Source organism: Oryctolagus cuniculus, chromosome 13, assembly GCF_051225735.1.
Source record: "Oryctolagus cuniculus isolate XC-2025 breed Fujian yellow rabbit chromosome 13, ASM5122573v1, whole genome shotgun sequence".
NCBI lineage: Eukaryota > Metazoa > Chordata > Mammalia > Lagomorpha > Leporidae > Oryctolagus > Oryctolagus cuniculus.
Window position 1 is genome coordinate 21,213,527 of NC_142879.1, and position 13,029 is coordinate 21,226,555.

The 13,029-nt window shown below is 59.9% G+C and overlaps 1 long non-coding RNA gene across 1 annotated transcript; it reads right to left on the reverse strand.

Annotated features, from left to right (window-relative positions):
- Positions 1-4,793: 4,793 nt before the first annotated feature.
- On the reverse strand, positions 4,794-7,544 carry LOC149122512 (uncharacterized). Its single transcript, XR_016218844.1, has 3 exons — positions 7,345-7,544; positions 5,664-5,880; positions 4,794-4,925 (listed from the first exon to the last, which is right to left on the reverse strand). It is a non-coding gene; the product is annotated as an uncharacterized LOC149122512 (long non-coding RNA).
- Between the last annotated feature and the right edge of the window lie 5,485 nt (positions 7,545-13,029).

Consider the following 13,029-nt stretch of genomic DNA (forward strand, 5'->3'; position numbering starts at 1 on the left):
GCTCAGCCCGCCGGCTCGGCTCATCGCTCTCCTGCTCAGAGCGGGAAGAGAGGGCCAGCGCTGGGGGTCCCTTGAGGTCAGGAAAGAGCCCTGTGGCTTGGTAGCTTCTCAGTTCCTCCCCGTTGCTTTCTGGGGACCAGCAAGCCGTGATGGGTGAAGCTGTTACCAACTGGGGTTAAGAAAACACAGTGCCGTGAAAAAGAATCTTTCAGTCCCATTTTTCCCATTTAAAAATGTTGATTTATTTTCATCTACTTAAAAGGCGGCGGCTGGGTGGGGGGGTCTTCCAGCTGTTGGTTCACGCCCCAGATGGCTGCCACAGCCGGGCACGCAGCCTGGGACTCCATGCCGGCCTCCCGCACGGGCGGCAGAGACTCGCCGGCTGCCTCCCAGGGTGCACTGTCAGGAAACTGGGTGAGAAGCAGAGCAGCCAGGGCCAGACTTGTCATTCCAGTGTGGCCCCTGGCATCCCCAGGGTTGGCTGTGCCACAACGCCCAGCCCCAGGGCAGTGCTTACTGAATCCTCGCAGCCTTAGCGCCCTCAGGGTTTAGCGAGTGACGTCACAAGCACCATCCCGTCTCACTGTGACCACAGCTCCGTGACGCGGACAGGGGCTAATCACTCCATGTGCACATGAGGAGACCGAGGATTTACCCACACCTAGGAAATGCCCCGGCTTGACTCAGACTTCGGCTTCCCGACTTAACCCCAGGCTCTTTTGTCTACACTGCCAGTCGGAGAAACTGGGTGTGTTGGCTTCTGCTCAGAAGGGCTTGAACACAGAGGGCACCCGGAGGTGGGCGTGGTGCCGACGTTGGGGGAGCCCCTTTACCACCCAGGCCCACGCTCCCTCTGAAACTGGATAGAGGTCCCAACCCTCTATGCATCCATCAACCCTACACAGTTTCAGATGCATAGGTTTTTAAGAACAATTTTAAATTAACTGAGGGGGTTGGTGCTGTGGCATAGTGGGTAAAGCCTCCGTCTGCAGTGCCGGCATCCCATATGGTGCTGGTTCGAGACCCAGCTGCTCCACTTTCGATCCAGCTCTCTGCTATGGCCAGGGAAGGCCATCCCTGCCACTCCCCGGCGCAGCCCGGCAGAGGCTGCCTGCTTGCACGCTCTGTCCCCAGGCCAGTTCCTGCTTCTCCTCCAAGATTGCATCACAGGCTGGTCTGTGGGCTCCGGCACGTCCCAGCAGCCTGGGGACTGTGGAGAAAGGCTACAGCTCACAGAAGGGCTCGCCTGGGGCTGAGCCACGGGAGGCTGACCTCTGGGTGGGATGGGTTATCTGGGAGAAGTCCTCACCCTGGGGACTGCTCTTTCACCTGGAGGGGGGCCAGCCACACCAGGTGCCTGGGCGGAGTGCAGGGTAAAGGCCCAGAGGGGAATGAAGGCTGGTTTGAACCCAAGGCCCCTGACTAAGCTGCCCCGCCAATGGCACAAACACAGCCCTGCGCACCTGACTTGAGCAGAGACTCCCAAGCCCCGGTTCCCACTGGCTGGCCTAGAAAAGCAGCATGCAGGGATTATATTAGACTCAAAGGAGAACTTCCCAGGGTGCTGGCAGTGTGGAATCTTCCAAAGGGTGTGTGATAGTTGCTGTGTATTTGAAAGCCATGGTCGTGCTTGCGGTATGAGGGATTGGGTGGGGTGGGGATGTGGGGCTACATTGTTAGAGGAACAAGGCATGAAAAGGCTGAGCAAAGGAACAGCAGTGAAAGGAGGCAGGAGGGGCAGGGAGCTGCACCTCTGGCTGACGTCTGTTCCCGGAAGTAGAAGACAAAGAGGGAACCCGGGGGCCACTGCATCGAGGGGCAGGCTGCCTGCCCCCCAGGGCTGAGGGCCATGGGATGCAGATTGCCCTGTGCCCGCAGGTGAGCAGGGCCTAGGGTAGTGGGGACGCTGGGTGAGGAGATGTAGCCCACGGCTGCTGGCCCAGCCAGGATGCCTGGAACAGTGAAGAGAGGCCTGGTGAGGGGGCCGAGGGGGCCCAAGGTGGCTTCGATGATTCTCTGCCACTTTAATTCCTGGGATTTCCGCATTTTATTATGAAACCTTTCAAACATACGAAAAAATGGAAAGACTTCACGGCATACTGTATGCCTACCCCCAGATTCTACATTGACTTGCGTGCTTTGTTACATACCCACTCCACCAGCAACCCTCTATCTGTCCATCAACCCTTCACAGGTTCAGATGCATAGGTTTTTAAGAACAATTTTAAAATAACTGAGGGGGTTGCGCTGTGGCGTAGTGGATAAAGCTGCCACCTGCAGTGCCGGCATCCCATATGAGTGCTGGTTTGAGACCTGGCTGCTCCACTTTTATTTTCTTTCTTTCTTTTTTTTTTTTTTTTTTTTTTTTTTTTTTTTTGACAGGCAGAGTTAGACAGTGAGAGAGAGAGAGAGAGAGAAAGGTCTTCCTTTCCGCTGGTTCACCCCCAAAATGGCTGCTACGGCCGGTGTGCTGCAGCCAGCGCACTGCACCGATCCAAAGCCAGGAGCCAGGTGCTTCCTCCTGGTCTCCCATGCGGGTGCAGTGCCCAAGCACTTGGGCCATCCTCCACTGCACTCCCGGGCCACAGCAGAGAGCTGGCCTGGAAGAGGAGTAACTGGGACAGAATCTGGTGCCCCAACCGAGACTAGAACCCGGGGTGCCGGCGCTGCAGTGGAGGATTAGCCTAGTGAGCCGCGGTGCCGGCCCAGCTGCTCCACTTTCAATCCAGCTCTCTGCTGTGGCCTGGGAAAGCAGTAGAAGATGGCCCAAGTCCTTGGGCCCCTGCACCCACGTGGGAGACCTGGAAGAAGCTCCTGGCTCCTGGCTTCGGATCAGTGCAGCTCCGGCTATTGCGGCCAACTGGGGAGTGAACCAGCAGATAGAAGACCTCTCTCTCTCTCTCTCTCTCTCTCTCTCTCTCTCTCTCTTTCTCTCTCTCTCTGGCTCTGGCTCTCTGTAACTCTGCCTTTCAAATAAATAAATAAATCATAAAAAAATGAATTGATTGATTTGTATTTATTTGAAAGACAGAGACAGATCTCTCGTCTGCTGCTAGTTCATTCCCCCAAATGCCTGAAACAGGCCAAAGCCAGGAGCCCATACTCAGCTCAGGTCTCCTACATGGGGGGGCAGGGACCCAAGGGACCCAAGTGCCATCACCTGCTACCCCCCAAGGTGTGCATTCACAGCAGCTAGGGCGGGGCATTGAGCCCAGGCACTTTGATGTGGGATGTGAACCTCTCAGCCTGCTTCCTTCAAGCGCCCCAGATGGGAGCTTCAGTAAGCCCGGGGAAGCCGTGTCCACGGGAGCCCGCTCAGCGACGCGGCGCTGCCAGTCCGTTTGTTCTGCAGGGCTGGGCTCGCAGACAGGAGTGGCGCGGGCAGCTTGCTGGCACCAACCTTGGGGCCCCCCTGGCCTCTCACCCCCGCGTGCTCCTCCCACTGCAGGCACTTGGGGCTCTTTGCTCCCCTCTCCCCCACGTCCCTAACAAAACCAGAGGATCTGATAAGCAGCCCTTTAGCGCAGAGCCAGTTACACTGTAACTGGCCGCCTTCCCGAGGTGCTGCGGTTGTGGTGTTGACTCGCTCCCCTTTATCTCGGCTCTGCCTGATAGGCTGTGCAGCCCTGTGCCCCAAGGCTCCTTAAGGACAGGGCCCCTGGGGTCCCCACAGCAGCCGGAAGGCGCACCCATGGCTCTCCTTTAGAAAGCAGCTGGAGATTTGCAAGCCTCGGACTCAAAAACTCTGCGGGACAAAAAGCTGCGGCCAGGGAGAGGCAGGCACCCCTGTGCCAGCGCCCACACCCTCCCGCCTGGGAGGTGACAAGGTCAAAATGCATGCGTACATACACTTAACACAGGATCCCCCGGAGCGCCTGGGACCCAGGCCTCCTTGGCACCAGCCCCTCGCCCGCCCTGCCAAGTAGAGCCAGGCTCCAGAGTGGGGATCATGGTATCCCCTGGGCTTGGGGTCCCTGACCGGCCCTGGCCTGCCCAGGGTGAGGGGCACATTTAAGGCACTGGTGAGAAATGACAAAAGGCCTGCAGGTGTGTTTAAGGACCAGCGAAATCCCTCTCGTCCAGGCTCCACCTGGTAGGAGCCTAAGGGGGCCTTGGGTTGTGGGAGGGGCTCCCCACCCGCCATGGCCTCTGCTCCCGGGGAGACTGACTGGGGGGTGGGGTGGGCAGAGGAGTCCCTGTGTGTTCTCAACCAGCTCCCTGGGGGTCAGCGGCCACCAGGAGCAAGCACAGAGCCGCCTGCCCTTGGCCTCCTCACTCCAGTGCCTCCCCCGCAACCCAGTCCCATCTTCATCAAACAGCAGTTGGGTTTCTCCATCTTAGCCGTACTTTAGAAGTAGACACACTGATGGTGAGGCCTTGTCTCTAGGTGCTTCGGATTCTCTGGTCGTGAGTGTTGTGTAAAAGCGCCTCGGATGACGCAGGGGCTTAGGCCAGGGGAGGCCTGCGCCTCCCAATCCCGCCTCCTTTCTTTCCCCTGCTCCTCTGTTTTCTGGCACAAACGATGTGATTGGTAATGATGCCCTTCAGTCTCACTTTCAAAATCGCGCCTTCTGTGAACGCCGCCTTGCTCTTTCTGCGCTGAACCTGAAGCCCCGCGCCTTGACCGGGTGTCGCTGCGGGCTGAGTGTCCCCCGGGCCTGCAGCTGCTCCTCGTCCACCGAGCTCCGGAGGGCAGGACGGCCGGAGAGCAGTGGTCCAACTGGAGAGTGGATCCCTGTGCGGTCTCAGCCCCGGGCCCAGCTCTCCCTCGGAATAATGGGCTCTTTCATTCATTTTGTTTTTGGCGGGGAGTCTCAGGGTCCCTAGGGTGAGGAGGGGTCTTGGTGATGGTCCCAGGCGCCCTATTCCCTTCTTGCGCTTGGTGTGAGCAGTGGCGCCGATCACCCCCCGTCGGTCTGTGGTCTCTGCGGAGGAAAACACCGCTGACACCGCTGCGTCAAACGCTGGCACGGAACCCCCTCGTGGCCATTCCAGGGTCTCTACGGAAGGGACCAAAAATCCTCCAAACCAGAGAGAACATGGGAAAGAGAAGGCAAACAGGCAGGCTGCAGGGAGAGGGTGGGCAGCGCCTCGCACCCTCAGAGGAGAGGCTGGGCATTGTTGTAGCTGCTCCCTGGGGACAGCGCGGAGAGCAAACTCCACCCCCAGTCCCAGCTTGCTGGCTCCGCCCTCCCCCCATCCCCCCACCGCAAAGGACGGGGGGGGGGGGGGGATCTTCTCCAAGGGACTGCCTGGAGCCTGAAGTTGGCAGGAAACTCATTTGAAAGGTCAAGAAGATGAAATTTTATTCTCTCTCTCTCTCTTTCTCTCTCTCACTTTTGGCATGTGACCTTGTTCAAAGAGCTCCAGGCATCTCATTCCTGGCCATTCTCACCCAGGTCCAGGTTAAGGAGTGAGATGCTTGCTGGGAAAGACTCAGGGACGCACACACACACCCACACCCACACAGAGAGAGAGAGAGAGAGAGAGAGATGCCCTGGGAAGGGGGCTGGGACCCCTGGACGCTGCTGAGGGAGCCACTGCTGGCGCGGCTCCCACACGAAGGAACGGGAGGGTGGCCCATGACCCCAAGGATCTGCTTACCCCCTGGAGCCTGAGCTGATGGGCACCCCCCCCCCCCAGCTTCCTGGGGAAGGACTCACCAGTTAATGAGCACCACAAGCCACTGCCTGGAGGCTAGACTCAGCCCCGCTGCTTCTCCCAGTGGTGGTGGTGGAGGGGCTGGGGGCTGGGACTCGCCTTTGCGCCCCCGTGACTGCACCCCCTTCTCCAACTTTCTGCTCCCAAACAGCAGGCCTCTTGGAGTTCCACTCTCTATTCCTTATATTCCTTCCTGCGTGTGAGAGCAGTTCTTGGTCCCTGTGAGACATTCAGCACGACGGTCAGGAGCCCATAGAGGAACAAGGCTCCAGTCGGGCACACTGCTTTCCAGATCTTTCTCTAAGCGTGTGCTGTGCTGTTTGTTTCCATAGCTTTGCTCCCTGGAATGCCCTTTCCCCTCTCTCTCCAGACTTCCCTCTGTGCCGTGTTTCCAACTTAGCCCATTTCTCCCTGGGCCCCTGCACAGCCCCAGCTCAGCAGCTCACACAGGAATGACCAACTTCTTATTTCTGAGTCTGTCTCCCTGCTAGGGGCCAATAGCTGAGGACCAGGGTGGACCCCAGCCCCACTAGGAGCCCCAGACCCTCTGGTGGACTGTCCTACTCAGCAACATCAGGGTCTAGCACCTTCCCTGGGCCATGGCTGGCACTCTTGGGGGTTTGCTGAATGACTGAGTGAACAAGTTCCGGTTGCAGCAGGTGTCTGCCCCATGGCACGTTTATATAACATGCCATGTTATATGACAGCGAGAGGAAACCACCAGAGGACAGAAGAGCTCTGTGTGACCTGGCTCCGGAGCTGCGCCAGCCGGCACTGGCTGAGAGCTATGGTTTGGATACAGTTTGGGTGTCCCCTGGGGTTCCTGTGTTGGGGGCTGATTCCCACTTTGACGTAGTATTAAGAGACTGGAAACTCCATATGAGTACGGAGGGGTCTTTGGGAGGTGACTGGGGTCAGATAAGGTCACGAGGATGGAGGCCCCCAGGTTGAACAGCAGTGGCTTTGTGACAAGAGGCCCGAGGAAGCACATGTGCGTGTGCACACACACACACACACACACAGACACCCTCTCACCCGGGGATGCCCTGCACTGCCGCAGGACCCAGCCAGCAGGACAGCCGGGTGCAGCCCCTGGGCTGGGGCCTCTGGAACCCTAAGACTAAATAAACCTCTTTTCTTCACAGCCTGCCTCAGGTAGTTTGTTACAGTGACATAAAATGGGCCAGGGCCTTGTGGAACAGTGGGGGGCATCCCTCCTGGATGCCACAAGAGTAGGGGTTTATGAAGCGAGGTCCCCCCTCTCCCCCACCCTGCCACTCTCCCAGCCCCTCCTCTCGGCCAAGGGTGTCTCGCGAAGCACAAGGTACCGAGGTCTCCGACAGAGCTTGTCCTGCTTGGCCGCCCGGGACAGGGCTCCACAGGTACCAGCTGCGAGGCCGGAGCCCCCTGAGCCTCCTTCCACAGCAGCCGGATTAGAACGCTACCAACAAGCTCAGCCTCACCGTGAGAGCAAAGGCGTGGCCAGCGGTCAGCGTGACGAGGAGGGTCACTCCCACCACAGCCCCCGAACAGGAACGGGGGACACACACTGGCAGTGTCCTGGGACGCCCCAACCCGAATTTTCTGGCCACTATCATGCTCCCGGATGCGGCTTCCAGGTCCCCAGAGAGGGTTGGCCTTGGAGATGCAGGCGTGGCGTGGTTTTCCCTACGTTGCACTCACCTGGAGGCTGGCCATTGGAGGATGGCGGTCAGGCAGTCCTGGGCCTTGTCCTCGGGAGGTGTGGGAGCCGGCTGGGGAGAGAAGACTGACGGGCTGGGCTCTAAGAGAAGCTTTGGAGATGGGGAAGTAGAGGGAGGGAGTATGTGTGTAGCAGGGTCGGGGTGAGTGACAAGGCCAGGGAGGCAGAGCTGGCAGTGTCCACCCAGCGGAGCAGGTGTTTGATGGATCGGGCCCCACTCGGAAGGAGGTCAATGGTTGAGGATATCTTGACCAGGAGTCACTGCCTTGATGCTGTTTCCCTAAGTTGGGTTTGTCTTGTTTGGTCCTCACCGGGAGGTGGGATTGCTAGCCCCACTTAACAGATGGAGAAACTGAGGCTCCCAAATGTCCGATCCCAGGACAGCAGAGGGAAAGAGAAAGCAGCAGAGCCCGGATCCCCGGCCCAGGCTCCCTGACCCTAAGTCCTGACCACCAGCAGCCTGAGCTCCAGGGGGCTCTCCCGGTGGGGTGGGTGGGCTCAGCTCACACTGGACTGCAGGGCTATGGGGGGTCCCAAGACTGGAGGGATTGCAGGGGCCCGGGGAAGACCTGCTGCTCACTCTTCAGACCCAGGGAGCTCAGCAGCCTTGAGCTGGACCGTCAGGTGCAGGGGCTGGAGCCACGCCACGCAGCCAGGGAGGCAGAGGCTGGGGGACACTGGACAGCCTTCCGGGTCCCTGAGGCCGCCGTCCCCCTGCCTTTGTCCCGCTTGGCCAGCACTCACACTTCCTTATAAACCAGGCAGCCTGTCTCTGCCTGCTCCATGCCCAGGACGGAGTGAAACTCCTGCCCGCCCAGGCCGGGCTCTGTGGTTTCTTCTCTGGGAAGTTCATGGCCCTTTCTCTCCTGGTTTCTGCTTGGGAATGGGGAGAGAGTCCCACTTTCCCACGGTGGCCAGATCCAAGGTCCTGACTGCCACCTGCTTCCTGCTGGACGTGGGCAGCAAGACCCCATCTCTGCCTCCACGCGGGGGCCAGCCCCCTCCCGTCAGAGCCCTGGGCCGGGGAGCCGTGTCCCTGCACTGCCAGTGACTTCTGGGGGGCTGGCTGGGCCTCACCCTGGTCCTTGGAATCAGCATTTTTTGGAGGGCAGGGCTCCTCGGGTGGGGGGGGGTTCTGAGGAACAGCAAAGTCTAGAATGGTGCCATGAGATCATCTCCCGGCGCCCCTGCTAGGGAGGGACCGGTCCCCAGGGTGCCAGGAAGGCCCTGGGCTGGTGGCGGTGAGATAAGACTGGCCGACCGAGCAGAAACACGGGCAGGAAGGCCGTCCCCTGGCTGGACGCCCTTGAACCAGAAAACTGTTTTCTCACCTCCCGTGCCGCCGCCGCCCCCACCTCCGACCTCTTCACAGGAGAGCTCTCTCCCTCGGCACAGCCAACCAGGAATGTGCGGGTTTGGGTCCAAAGAGGAAATTTGAGGAAGTGCTTGGAGGTGGGCCAGGGGGAGCGCCAAGGAAGTGAGGAGAGATATTTTTAGGCTTACTTATTTCAGAAAAGGCTCAGGGGCGCCTTATCGCTGCCCAAGAACTTGGAGAGGTTTATTTATTAGACTCTTGACCACACAGCCAGAGATGAACGAGAGCTGGCAGGACGGAGGTGAGACGCAAGCAAGGGAGACGCAGACACAGCCCAGAGGCGGCTGCGGAAGCGTCTAGAAGGGTGTTATTTGAGGACAGTTCACCCCGCGGCTGGTGTCTACCGTGTGCCTGGCTGTGCTAGCTCCACACTGGGGAGAGAGCCACGAACAGGGAGCACAAACCCCTCCCTCACGAGCTGAGAGTCCCCCGTGCCTGGAAAGCCGCCGTCTGTCCCCATCCAGGGTGGATCCCTGGGTAGCACCACAGGCGTGGTGGCTCTTGTCCAAACGGCCCCCTATGGACAGGGTGGATCCCCCAAGCAGAGCTGGGAAGCGGTGAGCGGAGTCAGTGCTGGGCAGGTGCCTGCGGGGGTGGGGGGGGGGCAAGCTCTCCATCCAGTGCCCCTCCCCCGCCCAGGCAGGGACAAGGGGCAGGCGCCGCCCGGCTGCCAGGTTCACACAGGCTGCCACAGGAGCCTCCTTCCATATGACTCAAAGGTTTGTCACATAGCCAAGCTCGGAGCTGCCAGCGCTGCCCCTGGGGCTCTGACCGCGTCGTTGGTAAAAGCTCCTGCTCAGAACTGCAAACCAGCGGGGCTAGGGGGCCTGAGCCCCCGCCCCCCCGCCGAACACCCTCAGCCCTGCTCCCCACTGCCCAGCCTCTGGCCTCTGTCCGCAGCTGGGGGCACTTGGCAGGGTCAGCTGTGCACACAGGCCTCCCAGGGTTTATTTGTTGAGGGGTTTCTGGGCCAGCACTGCCCAAGGGGGCAGGAGGGACTGAGAGAAGCCACAGGGTGGCCTGAGGTTGTACCCACAAAGTAATGAGAGGATGAGTCAGGCCCCGGAACACAAGGAAACGGGAGGAGAGACTCGGGCGGGCGCCCCAGGTCTGTGTCGGAAGCGCCCTGAGTCACTGGGAGCCTCTGGTAAGGTCTGGAACGTCCCCAGCTTCTCCCTCTGCAGGCGGGAGGATGCACTCCGAGGTTTCCCGAACCAAGGCCAGGGTGTGCGAGGGCCGGGCGGGGACGCAGGTTAGCTGGTGCAGCCCCGGGAGGCGGCCCTGAGCTATTTCCATTTCACAGGGCAGGACATGGAGGTGAAGAGCAATGAGGAAGCTGCCCCGCGAGTGGCGAGTGGCGGGGTTCAACAGGGTTGGTGCTGGCACACGGGGAAGTGTGGCCAGCGCACACCTCCTCCTCCTGTAGTTCCCAGCCCAGAGGCACAGCCCCCACCCCAACCCAGGCCTGGCAGCGGGACCCTCCCGTCCCCCCCTTTGTCGCAAGGCGGCAGCCATGTGCAGAGAAGCTGCTGTGTCCCCCCTCGCCTGAGCCGGGGTCCGGGACCCCCTCACGGGTCTCAGCTGTACGTGGCTTCTTTGCCATGTCCTCTGGCTCTACCTTTCTTCTCCCCATTCGCCAGATGTGGAGACTGAGGCTCGTGCTGGCTCAGAGACTCGCCCTGGGTGCCCCAGCTAGCGGATGCCAGCCCAGTGCTCCCTGCACCGCTGAGGTGTCCATGGAAGGCCACGGAAGAGCTCAATCCTGACCCCAGGGCCCTTCACAACCACACACCACCTGAGTCGGAATTCTGAGGCCACAGGGCTAGGCACGGCCTGCTCAGCCGCTGCTCAGTCTTTCATTCACTTCTCTGCCATGTTCCAGGGTCGCGCCCCACGTTGTGGGTACAACCATGAGCTTTCTGGGGCTCAGGAGTGAGGATGTGGGATGAGGGCAGGGAAGCCAAAGCGAGCAGGCAGTCAGAACACCACACGTCCGTGCTGAGCAGGCAAGGATGACTTCCTGGAGGAGGCAGTGAGACAAGTCTAGGAATAAAAGTGGCCACTGGAAATCAGGCTGGAGAGAGCTCTGTTCCAGGCAGAGCAGGCAAAGCCGCGATTGCAAAGGGGGCGCAGCGCACCTGTGGCTGTGGTCTCAGCTCCAGCTAGGCTGCCTGGCTTTGATCCTTCCCTCTTCCGACTACTTGGGATGCCCCCCTGCCCACTCCCGGGGTGCCCGGCTTCTGCCTTCTCCTCCACTGGGCAAGCCTGCTCTGCCTTGGCACAGAGATGCGGGTCTGATCGTGGATCCTCTCCCTCTGGGGGTAACTGGAGAAGAAGAGGCAGGTGAGCGGCAGGTCGGGAGCGAGGAACATCCTGGCACCCGGCTCTGTGCTGGAGGCCCAGGGAAAGCCTTTGTCCCCGCAGCCTGTAATGGGTTTCAGGAGAGAGCTTCAATATTTGCAGCAAACAGAGGCACAAAGGACGTGGAGGGCTATTGTGGGCTCCAAAGAGGAGCTAATCCTTCAGCGAGAGGCCTGGCCAGGAGGGTTCAAGAGCTGGGCGGGGCAGCGGGGGTGTTACCGCTTCTGAGATAATAGCACTGGAGGAAGACAATCTCTCCCCAGGTGGAGGGAGGTGGTGAGAGGTACTCCCCGTGGGGGAGGGGACAGCACCTGTCCTTTAAGCTCAGGGGCACGGGGAGGGGGGGACTCCAGCTCACAGCCCTCCACGGGGGTCCAGACTGCCTGGGGTGGGAATGGGGGCAGGGGCTAGCCAGACCCCTCTTTCACCCCTCTCCTTCCCCGAAGCCCTCTTTCTGGGCCTCTTTTGGGTCCACTACAGGCAAACAAGTTGTTTCTTGGCTCCAGGGAGCTAAGGAAAGGGAAACCAGCTTATTAGCATATGATTAGCATAAAGAGATGATATTTGCATGAGTCTATTTTCAGCTCCTCCCTCCCCCAAACCTGCCCATCATCTCTAAATATGGTACTCAGATGTCCTGCCCAGTGACGAGGGAAGTCGGGGCGGGGTCGCTGACGGGGTTCCCTGGTCCCTTCCAGGGGTGTCTTGTGGGAGGGGAGTGAAGCAGAGCCCAGGAAGAGGCCTGCGGTGCCAGGAGGGGCAGCATGGAGCCCCCAGCTCCTCCAGCACAGGGGGCTCTGCTAGGGTCCCCTCCCCTCCAGATGCCTCGGGGGTGCGGGATGGTGGGGCTGGAGAGGAAGAGGAAGAAACAGAGCTGATTGACAAAATCTGCAGAAGCCTCTGGGATGTGCACAGGTGCCGTTATTTAGTTTTCCAGAAATTTTCAAGTTCAATGCTTTTGCTACCTAAGAGTTTCTCTCCTTGGAGCTCCCTTTCCTCGGCCCCTGTCTGCCCCCTAAGCTGCGTCTGTCTGTTCTCCAGGGGAGAGAGGAGGGCTGGGTGGGAGCGTGCCGATGGATGGGGGGAAAGCAGGTAGTGTAGACGTCCGAGTTAGAGAAGAGGGGCAGTGTAGACGTTTGAGTTCTCTGCCGGTTCCCAGCTGTGCCCTCTGCCCTCCCGCCATCGCAGTTCCAGGACTCCCAAGGCCCTGGAGCTGTGTGTGTTGGGGCGGGGGAGCTCTCGGTGAGACTCCCCGTGCCAGAGCTGAGAATCATTTCTACTCACACGCTCACGGAGGTTGGGTTGGCCTTCCCATCCCCGGAGGGTGGCCCCAGACTCACGGAGCTTGATTCCCCAGCCGATTTGTGCAGAGACTTGGGGAGGAACTGGCAGAGACTGGCCTGTACCTAGAAATCTGGGTTCTTGTCCCTGGGGGAAGGGGCTGATCTTAGGAAACAGGCAACCCCCCCGCCCCAACTAGTGCTGAGGCTCAGTGTGTTAAACCACCACCTGCAATGCAGGCATTCCCAGTTCAAGTCCTGGCTGTTCCACTTCCCATCCAGCTCCCTGCTAATGGACTGGAAAAACAGCAGAGGATGCCCCAAGTGCTTGGGCCCCTGCACCCACATGGGAGGAGGCCCAGATGGAGTTCCTGGCTCCTGGTTTCGGCCTGGCCCAGCCCTGGTTGTTGTAGCTATTTGGGGAGTGAACCAGCAGATGGAAGATCTTTCCCTCTGTAACTAACTCTGCCTGTCAAATAAATAAATAAATCTTTAAAAAAGAAGAAAAGAGGCCGGCGCCGCGGCTCACTAGCCTAATCCCCTGCCTAGCGGCGCAGGCACACAGGGTTCTAGTCCCGGTCGGGGTGCCGGATTCTGTCCGGGTTACCCCTCTTCCAGGCCAGCTCTCTGCTGTGGCCCGGGAGTGCAGT